The sequence below is a fragment of the Aquila chrysaetos genome, chromosome 20, assembly GCF_900496995.4.
Source record: "Aquila chrysaetos chrysaetos chromosome 20, bAquChr1.4, whole genome shotgun sequence".
NCBI classification, from domain to species: Eukaryota; Metazoa; Chordata; class Aves; order Accipitriformes; family Accipitridae; genus Aquila; species Aquila chrysaetos.
The window spans coordinates 5,871,611-5,892,583 of NC_044023.1; the positions used below are offsets into that span (position 1 = coordinate 5,871,611).

The 20,973-nt window shown below is 43.7% G+C and overlaps 2 protein-coding genes across 2 annotated transcripts in view; both read right to left on the reverse strand.

Moving 5' to 3' along the window:
• Positions 1-8,660, reverse strand: part of MAPKAPK3 (MAPK activated protein kinase 3) — a 108,137-nt gene extending 99,477 nt beyond the window's left edge. The window contains exons 1-2 of the mRNA XM_041118737.1: positions 8,558-8,660; positions 8,408-8,457 (exon numbers count right to left, since the gene is read on the reverse strand). The gene's annotated coding sequence lies outside the window, so the exon portion shown is untranslated. The remainder of the gene's footprint in view (positions 1-8,407; positions 8,458-8,557) is intronic.
• Positions 1-20,973, reverse strand: part of HEMK1 (HemK methyltransferase family member 1) — a 111,276-nt gene that overhangs the window by 39,500 nt on the left and 50,803 nt on the right. Inside the window, exon 12 of the transcript XR_005930960.1 lies at positions 15,974-16,050. The gene's annotated coding sequence lies outside the window, so the exon portion shown is untranslated. The remainder of the gene's footprint in view (positions 1-15,973; positions 16,051-20,973) is intronic.

Sequence of the window (20,973 nt, forward strand, 5' to 3'; positions counted from 1 at the left end):
CCAAAATGCTCCTGGGATTGAGAGAGCAAAGAAACGTTACACTGAGGGAAGAGGCCACCATCCATTTTGAGTTCTCAGTACACACCAGAGCCAGAGTTTTCATTTCTGGGTCTCTGCTCATCTGTAAGGGCCATTCCTGAAAAACAACCAAAGCCCTAAAAAGCAGGGGGGTGGAACAAGATACAAAAATCACCCTTTTTCAGCCATACAGGATTGTCCTCGTTTCCTCACCACGAATGCAGGCACAAGCAGCGTTAGCACTCGCAAGCTCAGCCCTTTGCCTGTGTCAGTACAGCACCTGGTGCAAAAGTGTCTCAGGACATGAGTAGGCTTCTGGAAATTTCTGCTGTACAAGTGAAACTCCCAGGCACCTTGGGGAGCTTGATGCCAGCTGAACTTCCAAACTCCAACCCTCTGCTGCCCAGAGACAAAACCATGCCTACAAAATAGCTTTTGCAAACAAACTACAGAATATGAATGAAGAGAGAAGGAAGCGCTCGCTGTCCCAGCGCAGACACGGCTGGCACGCGCGCACACCTGAGCACATGCTGCTGCTATGCATGGGCTTTCACAAAAACTTGTCCAGAGTCAGAAAAGGCCCCATCCTGTCCCAACTCACCAGTGTCAAAATCCACTAAACAATCACGAACGCAGCACGAGTTAGGGAAATCCAGGCCTGGTTATACAGAAAATTCACTCTCAAGAAGTATCATTTTCAGAAGGGACTGTTTTGTGCTTCCCAGGAGAGCTCCACGCTCCAACACACAGGTACGCTCTGGGGCTGCAGCTGCATAGACGCTCTGTCCATCTGAAGTAGATCTAAACTGTATTTCAAGCACTGTTTCAGAGTCCTAACTGTGCACAATATGGCACTAAAAAAATACCATACAGTCTTTCAACTGCAAATTTGTTATGCTATTTATGCTTGAGTCAGGAGCCAGAAGTGATCAAACCATCAGTTTTACCCCCAGCTGAGGGGCAGCGAAGATGCTGGCTGAGATGCAGAAGACCTAAAGCCTATTTCCATTTCTGCCCTGACCTGTCACCTATCCTGAGACAAACCACTGTGCATCCTTGGGTTCTGGGTCCCTTTTCTCCCTTTTTTTGCCTCACTGGTATCGAATGCAAGCTTTCTGGGTGTTGGCTGCTGGACAGTATATGCCTGTAACATTAACTGCATCCCAGACTGCAAAATGCTGAATGGTTCTGTAATGGAAATAATAATGAGTACTTTAAGTTTCAAGCCTGATACTTCTAGGACAAATGTCACAGCTCATATGACCTAACGTCCCAGGGCTAGCAAGCCTGGGAAGAAGAGCTGTCTATAGGAACTGCGTGCAGAGGAGCAGGCAACCAACCCTACAACTTCTGGTAACAAAAAAGTAAAATTTTTACCATAAAACCAAAATCAAAGAAAATTCTTGGTCCTCACCCATGAAAATTCAAGGCTGCCGGAAAACCAATTCGTTGGAAATTTGTGATTGTTACCATGGGTTCAGTGAGACCCTATACTGTAATTCCTTATTTCACTGTGATCAGCCTGTTACTCAGAAATGGGACAACTGTATTTTGTTCCTGTGGGCGGTATCTGTAAGGCCACACTGCAAGGAGCGAAACTACTGGTATCACGCTTTATAAGTGTGTGTTAGTTATTCAGCCCCCTGCAAAACACCCACCCACCCTGTGGGCAGAGTACAGGGATGAAGATGTGTCCAGCTGAGCAGGTACTCACGGATTTTTGTTTAAATGATATTTTGTGAGTCTGACTCAGCTGCTGACAACTCCTCACCACACAGGATGCCTGCACTCTTTTGCAGCAGCTCTGTTTTTCCCTTTGAATCTGGGCTAATAGGAAAGCATCAGGTGGAAGAGTTTATTTTTCTAGTTACTGTTTTTCAAGATCCTGCCTGGCCTAGATCAATTCCAAGAACTGAGGCAGCTGAACAAAGAAACTTTCACAGGCTCAGCAGCAGCACGAACATCACTGCTCTGGCAACTTCCCACGCTATAGCAAGAATTTGCACAAACCAAAACGAGACCACACACAACAGAAGGGCTGAGCAATGCATGCAGGGAACTGCTAGTGACAGCACCTTCGGCACCTCTGCAGACACCAGAGGCAGCGGGCAGCCTCCAGCACCTGCCGTTACACTTCCCCAGAATATGTGCTCGAGTAGAAAAACCTCCCCACTGCTGTTTATCCAGGCAACTAACCAAACCGCAGCGCTCCCACGGCGGTGGCAGGGGAGGGCAGGAGATACGGTTGTTCACTCAGTTCCCTCCCAAGAGGCCACACTCTCAGACAGGATTCACACACCACAGCCTCTTCTCTGCCTTACAATACCACAGGTTGCTGACTATGAAGCCTGAAACTTGAACAGCAGTAAATTCCTTTAGGGGACAGGATGGGGCAAAGCAGAGACTTGTAAGATCCCAGTGCTTCAGCCCTTCTTCCTTCACACCCCATGAACCCTACACAGGCACGAAAATAATCTCAAAAAGTCATCTCATTACGTGCAACTACCAGTGCCAGCTTAGAAACAGTGAATTTGACATCCCAGGTTACCCCAACCCCTTCTCATTCTCTCCTTCTTTATGTGTACTTTGACATATGCCTATGCTGGCGTTCACAGCGAGTTTTTCTTCTTTCCTGGATTAATGCACTGCAGAGGTGGAATCAGGGGCCAGCGCTCATCAGAGCTCAATTGAGAAAGTAAAGCCCCCAGGCTGACCAAAATCAACCTGACGACCTGTGTCAAGCAAGAAGTCTAAGTCAATTTTAGGCACAGAGGGAAAGGAAGGGATTTTCTTTCTCCCCTGAATAAAGCAAGCCAAAAAATTTAAAAGAGAAAAACCTTTGGACTACTTGTCTTTGGCTGAACGCATCCATGAAAATAGCAATAGAAATGCCTACATCTGCTATGTTGTGGTCACCTTAAGCTGTTTTCTGCATCTCATCAGATTCATCACAGCCATCAGACTCAGATAAATTTGGCACTGGGGCTATGGCTGTGACAGTCACAGCTGTGGAATAACAAGCTTTGAGTCAGCCTGAAGAAAGAAGCAAATGAGCCAGGGCATTTCCAGTGATCCAGTAATAGTTCATGTTTCCAGAGCTATCTCTGCCTGGGGACCCCACAGACATTAATAAACCTTCATGAACCCCAGCTGAACCACAGTATCAGTACATCCTATACTACACAGGGGAAACTGAGGCACCGGAGAACAGTGCTTGGCCCCAACCATGCAACAAGAAACAGAATCCAACTTACAAGGTTATAAACTACAACTCCTCCTCCCTATCCGTAAACAAATGCAGACCCTCACATAAGTACTTTCATTTAACTGACTGGAATTTACCCTACGGCACGCATAGTCTTTATATGGCCCTAAAAGCACATTATCATTTTGTGCATCAGTACACAGCACCATGCTGTAATTATCCTCTCAAGGTATAACTTAACCAGGACAATTTTGGAGGAGTCTGTGGCTGAGAAGTTCTTTGCACTCCAGAAGGCACTTTCCTTACTGAAGCCCAGAGCCCAGGGAGGACACGGCCACTGGAGCAGTCTGCCTGACCAAACAGCTGCTTGTGCTTCAATTCTGATAGGCAAGAAAAAAAAATAAAAGGTAGTCCTAGCATAAATCTAGGGAACCTGAGCTACATCAGGGATACAACTGGCTGATGATGTGACATTGTATTTCAGACTGGCTTCCAGACACACGGCCCCAAAGAATGAGGAAAGCCTTTGTCCCTTTCTATAAGAGCCCCTTTTGTAGCCTCTGTAGCCTCTCTTGCTGCATTGAGGGTTAATCCAGGCTAGTGAACAAGAGAGATGAAGATCAGCTCATCTTTTCCATTCATGCAGAGCCTGCTACAGAAAATGCTGGTTTCTCGATGGATGCTCTATGTCTCAGTGACTTCCAGGAACAGTGAGCTAAACTCAGCTGCTCTTCCCAGCACCAGCTGAGGGGGCAGCAGGGGATGGAACACAGCCCTGTTCTTGGAAGTCAGGAAAAAATAAGGTTCTGGCAGAGCTGTGCAAACTCTCCTCTCTCCCTCCTCCGCTCCCCAAAAGCCTCTTTCAGCATCTCTAATTCCTCACAGCACAGCTGGGTTGGTTTTTCCTTTTATCAAATAAACATTAAGAGCCATGCAAGAAAACTGCAGGCAATTCTCAAGCAGAGAGAGGTTCAGTTGATCAAATAAATAAATGATAAGCTCATCTCCGTGAGCTCCCACATGCCTCATGATTTTGCTTAGTTTAGTGCATGACCTACTGTACCTCTTAACATTTTCCTGTTAGATAAACACAGAAAGCTATAGAACCATCCAGCTCATGGAAACTATTTTTGGCTGCTTTATCTTCATGCAATACGAATTCCAAGGAATGATTGGATATTTGGACTTCTCCCAGCCTGGCTGACTGTGAAGGGAGCAGACAGTAACCTCATTGGTATTCTTCTGTGGAAACAAACATCTTTTAGAGATGACAAGTATCTGGCTTGTAGGTACAGCACTCTGAATGAGATTCAGGGAAATAGAGCAGTCACCAGCTGTGAGGAATGTGAGGAATAGCCTCGAGGCACACAAAAAAGGAAAACAGGAATCAGACTGAGTTTGTTTCATGGTTCCCCACAAGCTGCCCATGAAATACAAGGCAGCAGCACTGAGCTGTGAACAGAGGGAGAAATCCTGCTGCAAAGCTTGTAGTCAGTCAGCAGTGCAGCTGGATGAGAATTTGCACCAACTTTCATACAGACTCAAGTCTGGCCCTGTAGAAAAATAAAAGAAAGCCTGTGACATCTGTGTTGGTAGGCCTCAACTGAGCACCCAGCAAACTGGCTCCCTTGTCAGGCGTCTTGGCCAACGGGCCCTGGAATGAATGGGCCACACAGCAGCTCAGACTAACAACTGGTCACCCCAGGACATGGCCATGGCATGCTGCCATGGAGGCGTTGCAGGAGAAGCTGGTCCCTGAGATATACAGTAGCTGTTCAGCAGATAAGACGTCTGTCTTCAGCGCAATCAGTTTCTCACCTACTGCAAGTGTTCCATGCACTTAAAATGCTGTGGTTTTCTGTCTGTTGGGTGTTTTTTTTCCACCTGCTGGACAGAAGGAAAATGTAAATCTGCATGGTTACACAGGACTCTCAAGTTCCCTGCAATGCCAAGGCCATATGCACATGTTTAGAAGACAAGACCACTTCATTGTTATCTTTCATGGATTTCAGGGCTATAAAAAAAAAACCCACCCAGGGAGTAGCACAAAAAGCAATGTAGAGTCAGCTGCAAACCACGAGACCAGTTTACAGGTTGTTGAACATTTTCCACTTGCTGATTTCTAGGTTCTCAGACACCAGCTAAGAGATCGAAGCACTCTGCTGTCCCTCCGGGACTTCTAAACTCCACCAGCATGACACACCATTTATCTCTGCTACCTTCAATTAGAAACAGGAAGCGAAGAGTTGGGCACTAGGCTCATTTTTAGCTGTGTGAAACTGTGATGACCCAGCTACTTGCCTATAAATCATTATAGATGTGCTGATTTACACTCTGTGAGAAATTGGTTCATTAGCTAGAATTAAACAGAGGCCCAAGCCACACCATTTAAATTTGAACAGTGCTCTTGAACACCCTGTTCAGTCCAGGAACTGGGATTTGCTTGGTGCCTTCCTATATTTAGCATACAGTAATGTAACTGAAGCAACAAAATTAGACCCGCAAATAGACTGGTTTCTCAGTAGTTAATCAAGGACCTTTTCCTAGAACTGCAGAGGGCTGAAATTAAAAGAAAGGAATGTGTGGTAATCAGCCCCATGGAGGCAGGAGGAAACCACCATGAGTTTAAACTCCAAACACACATTCTGGCCAGCTGAATGTACCCTTGTTTAAATTAAATGTGGCTTCACAGTGACCCAGGCCAAGGATTGCATGAAACTCTTCAGAGTGCGCAGCCCACGTACAAGGAATTACTGAGCAGATAGGACTCTTATGGTCTGCAATTAGCCGTATAATAAGAATGTCCTCAGACCCCCATACTTAATGGATGAAGGAAACGACAGTCTGAGGTACCTCTGCAATAATGCTAATCTGTTTCTGTCAGTGACTTCTGTGAACAGCCACAGGTATAGAAAGGAGTGACTGAAAGACAAATCCAGTGTACAAACTGCAAAATGCATAAAACAGGCAGCAATCATACTGCAGCAGCACTTAAAGTGAGGAAAGAAGGCAGGAGCCTGCAGCACCGCACTCGTTCAAATTCACTAATAGGTCTTACAAGACAAACTAGAAGACTCCATTTTCTGTCCTTTTCTTCTTAATCATCTAATTTTTATTGGGGGGCTAAATAGGAAAATTACATTTAAAAAATCTTTTTTCTGTCACCAGTTTTCATATTACTGTTAGGAAAATCTCCTCTTCGCATTCTAACCTAAAAACTGCCAGAAGAATAAGACAAAGAAAATACCCTGTAAGCAGAAACATAGTCAGACGTTTAAGAAGTGTGGAAATGCTTCAGAAACTGCCAAAGCTTGCAGCTGACAGTGAATGAAAGGGAGCTTCATTTTTATGTATTTCTACAGTATCAGCACCACAAGCTTCACAGTGCCAGTTAGGACATGCAAAGACATTGATGCAGAGCTAAGTCAGAGGAAGGTCTTTTAAAATGTATTTCAGAGCTGTATTTTCTAGCTTTGGCAATACCCTTGAAGAGGTCAGCTGTACCTCCCCATCTCTTCTGCTCACACTGTCTGCAACTGTTCTGCAAACAGATGGAACAGCCTGTCACGCACAGAGTATGCCCGTAGAAATGTCCTCCAAACAGCTTTTGCCAAAGAAGTTTTAGGATTGAATTTACTTTCCACATGTAGAAGCTACTGACTTCTCTTGGCAAATTTTTCCTGCATAACATGGGATCTCTACTGGATCAAGGCAGATGAGGTAGAAAGATTAAGAGTTCCCCTGCACTGGTTTCATATACTGCATTCCCAACCCCTGCTATTGTGGCAGGCAGAACATGAGGACAGAGCAGGGAAAGTAAGAAAGTAAGGAGAGATATGGGAACCAGACAACAATTGCATAAACTTAAAATCAGCCATTGTGCCTTTGATTCACCCTGAGGGAAGCCAGAAAAGAAGGAAGGGCCCAGGTAGCTCGCCTCCCTGCCGTCATCCTGCAGTGGAAAAGCAGCACTGGGCTCTGAAGCTGAATCTAAAAATCACTCACTCAAAGCTCCAGGTACTAAGAATTGATTATGTAAAGCCGTATCAGGGAAAGTGTTTCTTGTATGCTGCAGATCTTTTTCAATGCAGGTCTACAAAACATTGTAGCATAATTAAGCTTCCATAAATATTAATAATTCAATTTTAATTCCACTTCTAGTTCCATTCCTTCCATTCATCTAATAATTAATAGTGCTTTCACATCACTATTAAAGGTACCAGCTTGACAGCAGGAACAAAAGATTAGGCCGAGAATCTTATTCGTAATGAATGGTGATGAATAATAACAGGTACAAATTGCAAAGTGTGAGAGTGCAGAAACTGACTGCCCTAACCTCTGAGTTAATGTAACAACACAAAAGCCTCTCTGATATTCACAGATACTAGCATTTCCTAGAAGAAAACCACGAAGAAATCATTTACTCTTAAATTACAAAACACTCACTGGAGACGTAAGTACATTTGAGAAATACATGTCGAATGCAATTCAGGGAAACACACTCCAGTATTTTAAGAAAAGCCAAGTCACCTTCCTATCAAGGCAACATTAAGGAAATAGAAGTGGAATTACCACCTCTGCCACTGTGGTGAACACATTCAAGCAGAGGACAGCAGAGCTGTAATGGAGGGTAAATGAGCAGCTGTGACGCAAAGCTGAAAGGTGGGGGACTGTGCAGACATATAGATAATAAATATCTTTTATCATACAATTCAAAGCAGAATCAGCATGTGAACTAATTTCATGCTTCACCCTTAGCCTTGCCTTCTTTTTCTCCTCAAAGGCATGCTGTTCCTTGGAATAGGCTTTGCCTTACTGCATGCTTTTGCAGCAAGGAGCTCAAAGGCACTGGCTGGTACGTGGCACTCAGGCATTTCTTTCCTGTATCCTTGAAGAGCTTCCTTGGGCAACATCTCACACTTTTCTGCTCCAATTTGTTACGCAGGAGCAGTCTGGCCTTCCACATCTCATCCAGGCCGTAGTGGGCAAGCCCCTGTTAGTGCCCCAGTGGAGACAGCCAGCACGTAGAAAGACCCTCCTGTAGTTAATCTTATACATGCTTTTTTGGAGCAGGTGCAAAGGTCGAAAAGTTCCCTCAGCTCACAGGCATGCTCTCTACAGAGCATCAGAGCCCTGCAGCTGGACAGCATGATGGCAAGCACAAAAGCTCAACAACGAACATACCTTTTCTTCAGCAGGGAGGCTCAAAGCTGTACAGACTCCACACTCCCTTCCTAGCCCATCAAAAGAGGAATTACTGTTTCAGCATCTGCATCATCATTCAGAACATTTGCAAAGGAAATTAATTTGTAAGTAAGCAGGAGCTTAACTCACCAGTGGACAGAATATCCACGAATAACCAGCATGCTACTACCTCCCACTGACAGTTAATCCAAAATTGATATTGCTTTCGTGGCTTGATGGCTTTGAACCTCAGCCAGCTCACTTCCCTCTCAAACCAGCAGCACTTTGTGGCCTTTTTTGACCCAGACCCTTTTTTTTTTTTTTTTGATTCAATGGCTCTGAACGACCTATTCCTAAAGAAGCTGAAGTGTCATTCTGTCCTGTAAGAGTCAGGAGAGGCCTTAAATCCAGCAGGTACACAAAGGGATTATCTCCCCCAGGGCTTGTCCCTAGACCCACAGAGAAAGAAGGAGCCCGGGAAGAAGTCCTTCACTCTAAACTCCCCACATGATTTTTTGCTTGACTAATCCAGTTTCCCTTTTGGCATATTGAAACCCCAGCCAAAAATACAGTGTCCTGGATTTCCCCAGTATTAAAAATTGCCATCTGCAAACCACCTATCTTCTTAGCACCTCTGCTGGGGCTCTTGCCTGCAAGTTATCTGAACATGTACTTTCTAAAATGCTTATTACTAGTCAGTGTTTTATAATACCTTTTTCTTGAGGCCTAGTAATTTAGAAATTAATTCATTATCCTTCTGTGATTCTAGCGTATTATTCTGCTGTCATCCAAACACAGATCAGAAATACTTACTAAATGCTTCTACTTATTTTCATCATCATTAACAATTGCACCATTTCCATTTCAAAGAGGCCTTACACAATTCTTTTTCTGTTTCAAGCAGAATGTTTAAATTCTTTATCGTCCTTGAAGATAGCAGCCAAGGATAATTTTACATTTTCCTTTTCATTTCCAGTTTTCTGCACTTCATTTCTAATTTATATTAACTGCGCCCCACTCTCCCTCCCCCTCCCCACTGCTTTTACTTTTTTGTTCCTAATGCTGTCTTCACCACTGAACAATGATCAGCTTTTACAAAGATGTCTCTTTCCCGAGGGCAGAATCACAGTTCTTTGCCATATAATGCACTGTTCTTAAAGAATACCTAATTCTAATTTTTTTTCCTATAAAACACTCCCCAAGTTTAACTCAAAAAGTCTTTTAACCTTGGGTAAATTATATGTTACACTATTAGTCAGGAAAGTCTTCTTTTTATTTAGATTTATCTTTAACGAGGTCACAGTCATGCAGATACCACCAACTTCCAATCCAGCTCTGAAATCCTTTGCTCCCAGATGTGCTGGGTCTGTTAAAACACTATTCAATGATTTCTTGAACGCCACGCAGCACATAAATCCTTCCACTCTGAGAGGCTGCACCTGCTGATTTGCGTAACCACCATGCACTTATCTTCTCTGGATGCAGATTCTTGGACTCCAGTTGCACAACAGCCACTGAGTCAATGTGACAGCAGGGACTAACACTCACCTCCACCCCCACCACCAAGTGAGAACATTTCTGCTCTCCTTGGCATGCAGAGCATCCTCCCGCTGCTTTGACTGGATGCTGGGCTTAGAGTCAGACCTTAAAAAAGTGCTCCCAAAATGGGTGTGAAAGAAAGGGAAGAAAAATGTCATGGCTAGAAAATAGCGGAGAGGGACAACATAAGAGCCTGAATTCTGCATAGTGCTGATCATGATGCAGGCTGGCAGCTGGGGATTAAGACCCCACAGCCCCTAGGGGACTCCAGCAAGGACAAAAGGAAAGGCAAGGGAAGAGATCATCAGTGAAAGGAGTAGAAATATCTTACTGGGTCTCTCTTTTGGGGCAGAACCCTCCTACCTGGAACACAGAAGAGAAAAATAAGAATGGAAAAGGGTCAGATGAACAACTACATTTACTGAAAAGCTTTTAACTTCTAGGACCACAGATCTCTCATACCACCCAACAAGAAATTGTTGCTGTCAGCATTTGATTAAGTGTTTGGTCAAACTGCTCCCTCTTGGCACTTTCACTGAACCATCCTGGGCAAAGCCAAAGACAAACCCCCTCTGAGTGGCCAGCCCCAACTGCACAAGATACCTCCAGCAGGCTGAAGTCAGGCCCATCAACCCTTCTGCCCAAGAAACTGGGCTTTTCATCAAATCTCACTGTGGGAACACTTCTGGCCCCAATCCAAAAAGATACTTGCCTACACCTCTTGCTAATATTCCTAGGTCAGGCCATGAAATGATTCTTCAAAGTTCTTCTTTGAAGAACTGCATTTTCTTGTCTTGGAGAAGAGTAGAAAGAGGTAGAAAAATACCCCTGGGTTTGGAATCTCACTGGACAAATTAGTGGTTTGATCTTAGAAGTCCAGGTACCTGGTGTGTTCAGAACTAACGACAAAAATCAGGGTAGCTTTAAAATTGCCCCCCAAGATTGCCAAACAGGATCAATGCTATGATCCAGCCAAATCCTTACCCACATCTGACAGCGCCCAAGACTTCAAAGGGAAGTAAAACAAACAAACAAACAAACAGAAATCCATTACGTAGAATTAAGGATGAAGTTCTTTTGAAGGCTTGTCTTCTACTGGGCCTTTGACTCTTCTGCTTTCACCAGCCCCCTTTCTCCTATCTTGTCATTTTTTGCACAAGAATTCCCAAAGACAGATCCTGAAGAATATAGCAAAGATCACAGAATCCACCCATTTGCTGAAAACTACCATGGAGAAGAGTCAGACTTAAAGACAGTTGCCAGCAGCTAAACAAAGGCTCTCAGGCTTCTCACTACATGACCAGCCACTAAGAAGCAAGTGCTACAACCAGCACCAGAGCAATTCAGTATGTCTGTCATAATATAATTGAGGTTGGAAGGGATCTCTGGGTTTCATTTAGTCCATCAAGTTAGCTCAAAGCAGGGATAACCTCCAGGTTAGACCAGCTTGCTCAGGTCTTTGTCCATATGAGTTCTGACAAGCTGGGTCTGCAATTAGGCTGCAAAAGAGGAGACATATACAAATAGACCAAATACTGGAATAAACTGCTGCACTTGTAAATGGGCTTTTCCCATTTGCAAAGTGAAAGTGTTGCTACAACCCAGGACAACTCTTCAACCACAATTCTTGAAAGCCAAACTGGTGTTTACTCCTGGATATGGAGAGCAGCCTACCAGCAGGGAGAACAGCCAAGGGCTCCCTTATGACCTTCTAGCTTCCTTAAATGGTTTCCAAATGGTACACTACACTCACTGGCAATCCACACAATAATATAGCATCAAATAGAATTGAAACTTTATGTTTTCAATGATAGATACATTTGAGGTACAGAAACAGCACAAAGCCACTAAAGAATTATCTCAGATTAACATACTACACAATCACATTTCTTTTAAAAGCTCTTCAGCGCCATCCTATACTATGCAAATGGAGAACTGTTCTAAATGGAGTAAATCTGCTACCATCCTGATATGTCTGGTTGTCAATAGTTTTTTACTAAAGAACTAAGTGGAGAAATAAACCCATGTTTAGTGACACTGCAGTCTGACTCTAAACTATCAAAACCATGGATGCCAAGAGGTAAGACTTTCCTTTGGAATTTTAATTCCCTGCACTAAGTATAGCATTAAGTACAGCAGAAGATAAAGCATCCAGTCCTCTCTACACATAGTTCACCCAGGTATGTTCTGTGGATGCTGTACACATTCACTCACATGCAAAGTACATCCTACAGTATGTATGCCCTGCAGTCATCCATTAGCTTCCTACCAGTGCTTCAGTTCAAATCTTCAAGTTCTTTTGGGATGTCATTTAGCCTCACAAGTTATTAGAGCGTCACTGTTCTCTGGCTTAGTTGCCTACATTATCAAAGGTAACCTTAAAAGGACAAAAAAAGAAAACAGGGAAGAATATTGTACTACTCTACCTTTGGAAACAAGGATCTACCAAGCACAGTACCTCACAAGTAGCTTTATGAAGAGTAAATAAGATTTACCTTACCACAAAACACCTGAGATGTTCACCCTGTGGTATTTTGAAGCTGCAGGTGTTCTTTTGAGGAGCCTGCTTTGCAATGCATGGTTCTTCACTCAAACTGCCCTTGCGACTATGCAGCAGAGGCTGTTAAGAAGTCAGAGATCTGATAGGGATTATCTGGAAAGATCTAGTCTTGCCCTGGGACAAGAGAGATGGACTTTTCTGCCTTATTTTCTGTAATTCTTTCATGCTTTACTAAATGTAATTGCTTGTCTGTATTTTATGATGATATTTTAAGTTGCCTTCACTGCAATTTTCTTTAAATTGGTTGAACACAGGGAAACTCAAAAAGCTGTTATGACCATTGCATTAGAGCATTAGCGCCTATCTACTGTTTTTATTTCAGTTCTGTGCTGGAGTCAGCTCACCTGTATACACGTAATAAAGCTGTTGTTAAAGAACAAAACAGCCCCAGAAAATCAGGAAAGGGCAATGTGACTTGATTTATTTTGCAGATTTTTTTCACTCACCACTGTCTTTTCCACTTACAAATTATACTTCACCCAAACCGGCACTGTTTTGATATGTCAGCAATTCATTTAATTCATTACTAACACAATGCAGTTTACAAGGGATGCATTTCTGGCACTCAGTGGTTAGCATTTCCCAGCAATGGACCAGCCTCCTAAATTAATCTTATCTCAAGGGCTCTGTGTAAAACCCACAGAGAAACATCTCTCAGCTGGATCCACCTGTTGCAGCGAAAGAAGTACTCTCCCAAAGTGGAGAGGTAAAGAGATCATCTCAATATGTTTATGAACACATATGCCAGTGGTTCCTAAGCTGTGGTACTGGAATCACCAAAGGAGGAACTACCCCAGGTCACAGGGCAAACATCTCCACAAGCACAGCTAAAGCTGGTGGAGATGGGGTTTGGTAAATGAAAGAGTGCAGTGCGGGTCTTGACTCAGGACAAGGAGGGTGGGTCCCTCTGAGAAGGAATATGGTAGCTTAAGGATTAGAAAAATATATGATGGGAGGGTGCAAACAGGAAACTAGACTCTCACCTTCCTATACACCTGAAACAACACATTTCCAGTGGCCACTGTCTCATGATCTGCCCTTGACTCCAGTACTGATAATGACGGCTGTCGCTAATACCTAGGGTTGCTATTGCTGCTGCCTATGCATTAGAGGAACACCAATCTGGGAAACCCTGGCACAGGTTACAACCACAGGCTGAATTCCTCTTTGATACCACTTAAGCCAATATGAGTTCTGAGAAACTGTTGCCATATGTTCTCTCCATGACGCACTGCTTAACAAGCAGCTCTTATTTTATGCTAGCTTCAGTTTCAGAGCAATTTCAGTGTATGGTCCCATATTCAATACTTTGCAGCAGAGTGACTTGAAGCTGGGTAACTGTGGCAATACCAGTGTCTATGAAGACAGCTGTATGCTCTTCTAGCTACATGTGAACAGAAACAATAGTACTCAGAGCTGTTCCTATCTATTGGAAACATTCACCCACGCAACAAAAACACCATGAGGAATGCTTATGTCATTTGGGTCTCATTTAACCTCTCTTATCTGAGACAAGACAAGTCTGTCCCAAAGCCTTAGAAAAACCAACACCTCTCATCTCTGAGACTCTGATGACAGCCTGGATTTAGCAAGCAGCCACCACTTAGGTCAGGTTAGCCAGCCAACACATTACCCGTGATACATCCTTACTTGCAGCGCTGTCACTCCGTAAGACATGAAGGGCTGTTTTCGCCACCGGTCAGATTCACCACAAAATCACAAGGCATCTTCCCTTTCCCCTCACCTGCCACACTTAGTTATAGACCACAGAGGTCTCCGCAAATTAAACGCTACTAACAGTGATCAGGGAATTCTGTGCTGTTGCCCAGAGTAAAAAGCAGTATTTGTGGACAAGTTTTTCTAGATCAGCACCTGACCCTTCATCCAGGAGAAAGGCAAATCGTTTCAGTGCTTTGTTAGGTTCCCTTCTATGCAGAGGGAACTCAGAGGAGGAGGCAGTGTGAGAAGGCTTGCCATAATGGGAAGCCTCTTTGAGGAAACCGAAGAGCTTTTGTCGTTCTTTCTGGAGCTTGTCTTGTTCTCTTCTGACTAACTGCGTCTGATAAATTTTGAGATGTGCTGCACAGCCTCCTACTTACCAAAGCTTTCAGGAAGGAGAAGTCAGGGAAGAAAAAGCCATTTATGAGAAAAGATGGGTTTTGTGGGAGCTTCTTGAGACACAGCACATAGCCTTTTGGGTATGTGACTATTTACTTCTGCTCTAGCTGTACTTTTAGCTTTCAGCCATGACAGCTACAATCCTTTTTTTCATTTAAAATTTCTCATTGTTAAAGAAAATAAGTTTTAACTTGAAATGCTAACTGACTTCCAAGGGGAGGAAGGTTCTTTAAGCAGCATTCACTAACCAACCCTGAGAAGTCAGGCCAAAGCCAAAAGGCCCATTTCTTCAGCTTGTCACACTCCGATCCATTCTGTTCACATGGAGCTCTGCAGTCTTGAGAGCTGCAGCTACTTCGGAAAGTTCTTCTCATGAACACAAGTTCATGACATATTTATATCACTGTTTACCAGATACCCACAGGTATTACAGCTTAAATATATAAACTCCATCCTCAAATGAACATTATGCTTTCATTTTTTACCTATACACATACACACAGAATTTGTCAAAAATTAAGAACTTTTTGAGAAACTGGGAAACAGATTTATTAAATGTAAATCAATTATTTTTTTCAGCCAAAAAGTCCCAGCCAATCACATGTAAGTGCTCTTAAATTTTTGTTTAAAAACAACTAGCCTTCAGTCAGATTGGCTTTTACCACTTGTTGCTAACTCCTGGATCCTCAGCCAACCAAACATAACCAACAATGCTGTTCAACTGATATTATAATATAGCACCAGTATCTTGTGGGTTTTGTGATGCTTTGCTGCTGCCTTGAATTCTCCTGTGCACAGAAATAGTGCTTTGGAAGGAACATCTGTGTTTTATCCACATCTCTACTTCACTATAATATTGACAGGAAAAAAACTCTGAGGGAAGCGTGTTCACTAAACCCATTATAAAAAAAAACCAGACACAGAACAAAGCAAGAGACAATAGCCAAAGACAATACCTCTGGCACACAGCATAAGGGGACAGAAGAGCCTTGGGCATCCCCCTCCTCTTTCCTTGCATGCCATTCCCTTATTTTTAAGGCACTCCTAGGAGTCCCCTTCCAGCAAGCCCCAACTCAGAGGGCAGCATGTAGGGCAGGAGCTGGGTACCCACCATACATCCCATTAGAAATAGTCTCAGCAATTTCCACCTGCCAGAGCTCACCCCAAAGGCTGTGTTTCATTTGGTTAGTAACCCAAGCTATCTTAGGCTTGCTGGGCCCATCAGAATAGAAAAGGCAAAAAAGAGTGTCATTCTCTCTCCCCCAGCACTGCAGGTTTTACACTGTTACCACAGGGCATAAAACACCACACTGATAGCGTAACAATCTTAAAGCAGGGGAGTGACTTACCTTGACTGAAATTCACAGCCGGTAGAGGATTCTGCCCAGACTTGTGCACCACTTTGGCTCCTTTCACACCATTGAAACTGGTTTAAAAAAAGCAAAAAATAGTTAATCTCACTCTTTGGGAATATCTTCTTCCAGGAAAAACTGATTCACCGGACAACACATCAGACTTCCCCCGCTCCCCCCCCCCCCTTTTTTTTTTAAACTAATTCAGCACAAGACTAGTATAGGCCCTTGCTGCCTATATTGACCCAGCTAAATGGAGACATCTAACTGAAATTCTTAGAACAGGAGCTTCTTTGACGGTCAATGGTGACAGGAAGGTACATTCCACCTGAATCTGACTTACATTCATTTGTCAGTGCCCAGATTGCTCTGCTGGAGGATCCAGCACTTAGGTTTGTAGGCTTGTATTCTATGACTCCACCAAGTTTATTCTGCTGTCCCTTCAAGGATCAGAGGCAAAGGGCTTGATCTACCTGGCCTGTTAGTCAAAAAAATCTTTTTAACCCTCTTTCTGCTCCTTTCTCCATGGCAGCTGAGCCCATTTTCAGCAGTTCCTTCTTTACTGCCTGCTTCTGCATTTTCTAGAGCTCATAAATCCCCCTGGACTGGGAGGTAAGGGGTTCTTAAACTGCAATTTGGTATATGATACGGACAACAGCTACTGCCCCATTTTGAAATCCAGCACACTCTTTTCTTGCTTCTTCCTCAAAGAAGCGGAAAGAATGAAACACTTGTTTCTGGGTGAGGCAGCAGCTCCTAACCTTGCAGGAACTGAGTGGGAACCAGGAACTGTTGCCATCCCAAAGGTGAGAACCTGCTGGTGTGCTGTGAAAAAGGAGTCGCAATGCTTCTGGAACCATACCCCCAACCTTCCCTTCCCCTTCGTTCTGTCCCCGCTGTGCCTGATGAAATCCTAAGAGGACGAACCGCTCCCGGCAGCGTGAAGACTGGACTCCTCCGCTCAGAGCTGTGGTCCCCGCGCACTGGCACACCGAGACAGGCCGTGCGGTTCACCGGCAGGCACAGTTAGTGCCACCACAAAGGCCTTTGTGCGTGACACAGCTCCCGAGTCAGCAGAGGGTCTCTGCTGTTGTGGAGGCTGATCAACCTCAGAAAATACAGACGTTTTCCCCATTTTTATGACAGTTCAATGACCCTCACTGCTCAGGTGCCTTGCCTTTCCTTATTTCGCTGTTCAATCCACACCCTGTAAACATGACTCCAATGCTCAAACAGAGCCACACTTTATCTACAGGTGCCTCTGGTGAGAAAATAACATGGAGAGCAGGTGCTGGTACATACAGAAGCAAAAAACAGGAAGGGCTCAGGCCACAGTTGGATCACTTGGTGGGGAAGAGTTTCACTAGTGTCCTTCAGGCATCAAAACCACTGAATATAGAGCAGCCTGTAGCACAAAGAGGCACTTTCTTGGGAAATAAACGTGATGTAAAGTCCTCCTGGTTTTACATCTCGGTGCATCCTCCAAGTAACAAAACTCAAACACCATAAAACCATATGAGGACTATAAACATTTTTGTGAGTGATACTAACTCCCAGCACTGCTCATTTACAGAGCACAAGATTGAGCCTGCCCACGTTTATGGGGCCACACTATTTAATCTGAACTGAGACAGGAAATAAACAGCTCAGAGGTCCTCACTTTAACACTGATGTCTGAGGTATTACTTGAAACCTGGGACCACCCTTCCAAACAAAACATACTCATCTGTTAAAACCCAGCAACACTGTTCAAAGAAAAGAAATGGCTGTTTATATTGTCATTCCACAGCTACACAAGTGAAATTGGTAACTTTGTCATACAATCCTGGTAAGCATTTACTTTCTCTTACAGATACTTTTCCTTTCCAAAAGCTTTCGGCACAGGCCATTTTCATGCTCCACTATAAACTGGATCACTGGGTACATTGTACAATTTTTGTTATATAAAAGCTGTACTGAGGATATTATTAATTTACATGTTATCCTTTCTCTTCTATATCTCTTATTAGATCAAAGAATAAAGAGTTGATCTCAGCTATCAAATAAACATAAATGCCTGCTGCAAGTCTGAACCAAGCTGATGTACAGATATTACATACAGATAAGCAGAGCTCTGAGTGATCTAAGCTGCAATAACCATCTTAGTTAAGCGTAATACATAATGTGCTGTTCAAACCACAAATTTGCAATAATATGGAATCAATTCAAGTAAAAAAAAAATCAGAACTTTGCCTTAATAATGGCCTTTTTAATCAAATTAAATGTTTCCAGTTCTGTGAAAAATAATTTTCTCTCCCAGCATTTTTAAGGACTATGGTTATTTCTCCATTTCTTGTGCAGAACTACATAAAACCTTTTCTTGTTTACATATTTTTACATATTAAGTTTTCAAAGGCTATCAGGGTTGGTCTGACTCTCCTTTCTGAAAAAAGGAGTGAGAACTATATTTAAGCCTCATCTTTCAGGCACACAAGTAAGGCTGGATTTGTTTTCTTTTAATACACATGGAACAGTGAAACAAAACAAAAATGACCTTGTGCTGATACAGTTATCTTGGGAAGCCAATGCTTTCACCTGTGGTTAGTTTAACAGAGGGGGGAACACTAGGAAAGGGAATATATTCACTTTTCAGAGAACTCTGCAATTAACTGCAACATTGAAAATGAATATTAAGCACAGTTCCCCACTTCCTCCTTCCTTGCTTGCATGGGAACAAACAGTGCTAGCATTTGGAAGAAATCAACACAAAGTTAGTACAGCACCATTTTGTCAGCACACTGTTGTTGCAGCCTCATCACCACCATCATGCTGACCAGAACTAATCAATTTGCTTCATCCTCACATCACAGTGCCTCTCTACCAGTCCACCGGTGAGGAAAGAAGGTCAAACACACGAAAAATTAATTCATGCCTACTTTGAGACACCTTTACTCTGCCAGAGAAATGTAAAGAAGCACTACTGCAAACCAGACCTGTGCCCAAGCTGCTCCACGTGCTCTCTGCAGGAGACACACTCCTGACTTACACCTAACACCTGCCTGGTTATGAGCAACACCTGCATGAAGGGCAAGCATTTAGCAGCCCTCACCAGCCAGGTAAAAAGGCCATTTTTCACAGGTATCCCCCAGTTATCAACCCAATCACTTAAATACTTCCCAGAGGTCACCTATCTCCAACATGCACCAAGCTCAGCACAGAGTGATGGCAGAACCCAGCAGACACAGGCTCAAGAACCAGAGTATTTTCAAATATCTGGTCATCGTTTTTGTTGTCACTTCAAAGAGAATGAAAAAAAAATCCCAAAGTTTTTGATGTTCCTCAACCTATGACCCAATATGTTACATCATAAATACAGCTCTTGGATATCCTTCTGCTAAAGTCACTGAAAAGCCCATGAGCTTGATGTGAGCTGTCAACTTCAAATAAGATGTCTGCCAGCAGAGACAGGAGTTTGGAGACAAGCACCCACATGAGCTGGTATGATCAGAGCAAGTGATCCTCTGAACCCTCTCTGCAGAGCTTTTATCAGAGCTGGGCAGGCAGCAGGCAGGTCATGAGTCACTTGGCATGAGTCACGCTACCATTGACCCCTCCCAGCAGTATTAGGATTTAAGGTGGAAAATTACAGGTGTGTTGTAGACCAAGGTTGTGTAACAGGTCAGTCTGCATGGCTGCATTTCAGATACTTTCAACGGGTGTCAATGTGAATGGCTCAAGCATGATGAAGGTGTAAGCACTTCAGAAAAGTGGTTAAAACAAGAAGCACTACACCTTCATAGTAACAGGTTAGAAGAGAAGCACCTCACACAAATATCACTGTGATATGCCATGATATTTGCAGCTAAACTTAACTTTTACTAGATTATGTCCTGTCTCTATATGATATCCCTTACCCTGACCCAGTGAAATGAAAGGCAAATGCCTCATGACCTGCAGGGACTGTTTAGCATTGCTCCTCCTGGTCAACAGCAGCACAGAGGAGTCAGACTGAAAAACACAACACTGAGGCTAGTGTAGTTCCTGATTTGTACAGGTTTTTCTGAGAGCATTACATCATGTTAGTAGCTTCCTCAAGTGGATTTCCTCTCCAGAGTCTGGCACTACTGCCTTGAACAGAGACTTCAGCATCACACAAACATCTCTTTGTCCTCCTCCCAGACTGTTCAGCTACATTTAAATCTAACCTTTGGGCAGCAGACAGCACAGAATGTGGACTCCCTTGCATTCAGATGTTAAAAAGAAGTGTCATTGTCCATAATCCTAGATAGAGAAGTGGATATTAAAAACTACATCTACTTCAGTAGTTGGACGATACTTCTCAGCTAGGCACTGAGCCCTGCATTACAAAGACTGTAGAACACCACGCCTAGCCAGGAAAAGGGAAAGATGGGGGTAATCCCCACTGCCTGCAGCCTTCTTCCTTGTTTTATGAATCCACCTTCTAATGCCATCTGCTCCTTCTTTTGATCTGCTGCATCCTCACAATGAGACTGTAAGCAGTGATTGAACTGAGCATGGGAGGCCCTCTGCATCCAAAATGACCAAGATTTGCCCCCTCAGATACTTCTAGACAAAGTGGTACAAGATATGATGCCACGGCACTGATTATAACTGACATACTTCAAGAACAGGCTGACATCACTTGAATCTGAATGAAGTCACAGGGATGTGCCGAGTTCCATCCTGCCACGTTCCCCGTCCGCTGTACGGAAGGGTATTTATAAATCCCCTGTAGCTGGCTTGTCTTTCAGAGAAGGCGGCAAGGTCCAGTCCACCGGGTGTTGGAATTCTGCAAAGCAGAAGCAGCACCAGGCTCCTAATGCCTTACGGATGATGGCAGAGCTCGTTTTAGTTCTTAACCTTTTCTTTCATGGCAGCAAGAAACCTCAATGCGAGCGAACAGGCTGCACTGGCACAAAGAACGACCCCAGCTGCCAAGCTAATTGCGGAGACAGGAACGGCTGGTAGGAGGATAGGACAGGAGATGGGGTGTCCTT